Here is a 2,926-nt window from a genome sequence, read left to right on the forward strand (position 1 = left end):
CCTTGGTTGACTCCTCAAAACATGGTTTCTCATGGCTCATTGGAGTTGAGGCTAGATATACCGCTGTTCACCTACATACATATAAATAAAGAGTGAGCTAATATCCAGTGAATAATACCAAAGTAAAGGAGTTCATGAATGAGATTCATTTAATTCATAGGTTATAACCCAAACTTGTCGGTCAATGCCGACACAAAACGACCTTAGGTCCAACATATCATATGTCTCATCCATATTCATATACTAAACGACCTCAGGTCCAACTCATACTTGCAAAATGACTCTTGGTCCATTACATGCAAAACGACCTTGGGTCCAATTCATAGGCAAAATGACCTTCGGTCTAATATATGCGAAACGACCTTAGGTCCATCATATGTAAAGCAACCTTGGATCCAATTTACACACAAAACGACCTTGGGTCCAATTAATCCATTTTCGCATTTATGCGTACTCATGATCCATGATCATGTTCACATTTATCTTCGCACGCAATTCAAAATGACATCAGGTCCAATCATTCCCTTATTTAGGACGGCCTCTAGCCCATTCAACAATTGTACAAAACGGCCTTGAGCCCATTTCATATACATACAGAACGACCTATGGTCCATATAATCAAATACACAGGACGGCCTTTAGGCCCACTTCATATTCATTCAAAACGACCTTTGGTCCATTCAGGCGATTTCATACTTATCAACTTCGTTATAGTCTTATACAATCAGACGAGAAGAATACTCATCCATAATTCGAATTCATAAGTCCAGAACACTTATGAGTGGTATTAAACAAAAATAACATATACGAACATGTCTTTACTAAAGTATTACTCACTGTGTTCCGGTGCTTAATTCGTCTTGACCCTACATAATTCATAACACATTGGGTCATAATACAATTCAATCTGTTCTTCAATTTGCTTAATGCTTTTAGGCTTATTTTGTGCCCTTTAATTCATTTAGAATGTCCAATGCATGCCTAAGAGTGCTTAGAAATAAAAGAGAACGGAAAACGAATAATAAAATGACTTTTCAAAATTTCTGAAACAAGGCTCTCCGCTCGAGCGCAGCTTTGGTCGCTCGAACAGACTTTAAAGCTCTGTAAAAGTACTGGTTACATGAATTTCACGCTCGAGCGAGACTTCTGACACTCGAACGGGGAGTCTTGCAAAACAAGGTTCGCCCGAGCGTAGAGTTTGTTGCTCGAGCCACAGTGCGAACCTCTGCAAAACTTCTGGGAGCTCGACTTTCACGCTTGAGCGACACTTTCCTCGCTCGAGCGGACAAGTCGAATTATGGGTTTTTCCAGAACTGTGCTTGAAGTTCATAACTTGATTCCAAAGGCTCAAAACTCACATTTTTGGTACAAAAACATGGAAAACCATCATATGACCTGGAAACACTTCTAATTTGGGACCAATTACTCAAAATTATCGATCAAATCCCAAAATCAAGCTTAAATCATAAGGTTGAAACCATGTATGATATGAATTGCACTCCTTTCTTTTCAAATCTTTTCAAAACTCTCATACATGAGATGAAAAGTGGTATGACTATAAAACATCTCTGAAAATGTCAAATGTAGCTTCATGCATGTGGATAATTCCATGAAATTCAAGCTTAACTTGGTGATTCATGCATGCATGTACACAATTCAACTTAATTCTTCCAATTCAAAGTAATTCATGCTTCCATTGGAAAATTACATGCAAATGAACTCAAGAATTAGATGAATTCAACCTCTACTTCTTAATTACAAGAATCAAAGTTAAAAATCATACCTAAGGCTTGAATTCAAGTGTATCCTAGTCCAGTTCTTCAAATCTCCTCAATTTCTTCACAATTCTTCTCTCTCTCTCTCTCTCTCTCTCTCTCTCTCTCTCTCTCTCTCTCTCTCTTTCTCTCTAAGTGTTGAGTTCTCTCCTTAAAGTATATGAACTCAGCCAAGAGGTGAAAATGAGCTTAAGGTTCTTGAGCCTAAGCACTAACTATACACATATATAGTTGTGATTAGTTTAACTAATGATACTTGCTTAGAGTTAATCAAATGCACTTAATTTAATCAATTTAATCTAATTATTTTGATCCGAATCAGTTTTTAATTAAATTTCATCATAGGCTCTAAAAATTATGCTAATCACAATAATACGGCCAATTTTGGTTTCTGTCACCTCTATGGCCTTCAATTTAATTTTTATAGCAGAAAATCAAACAGATTTTCCTACGATGAATAGATAGAAATTCAAACACACATATAATCATATAATTAGTACTCAAAATCATATCAAGGTCATAATTATAATCATAATTAAGATCAATTAGCATAACACAGAGTTGGGTTGTCGCATTCTTCCCCTCTTTAAGAAGTTTGGTCCCCCCAAACTTATGTTACCTTCTGTTGGAAACAAATATGGGTAGTGTTGTCGCATTTCTTCTTCTTTCTCCCACGTGGCATCCTTACCATAATGTTCTTTGCATTCCACTTTTACCATTGGAATGGATTTGTTCCTCAGCTGCTTTACTTGTCTGTCAATGATCCATTCTGGCCATTTTTCGTACTCCATATTTTCATCAAGTGCTATTCGGTAATAGTCAATCACGTGGAATGGATCTCGGAAATAGCCCCTCAACATCGACATGTGAAACACATTGTGCATTTGTTCCATTCCCAGCGGTAAAGCAGCTCTATAAGCAACTGGACCAAGTCTTTCTAAAATTTGAAACGGCCCAATGTAACGAGGTGATAGTTTACCCTTCTTGCCAAACCATAACTAGCCTTTCATCGGATTTACACAAATGAACACGTGATCACCGACCTCATATTCAAGAGGCCTTCTCCTAACATTTGCATAACTCTTTTGTCGACTCTGAGCCGTTTGAAGCCTTTGTTGAATAACTTTGATTTTATCAGTAGTTATCTGCAC

This window comes from Camellia sinensis, chromosome 6, assembly GCF_055761805.1.
Source record: "Camellia sinensis isolate YWXY chromosome 6, ASM5576180v1, whole genome shotgun sequence".
In the NCBI taxonomy this organism is placed as follows: domain Eukaryota; kingdom Viridiplantae; phylum Streptophyta; class Magnoliopsida; order Ericales; family Theaceae; genus Camellia; species Camellia sinensis.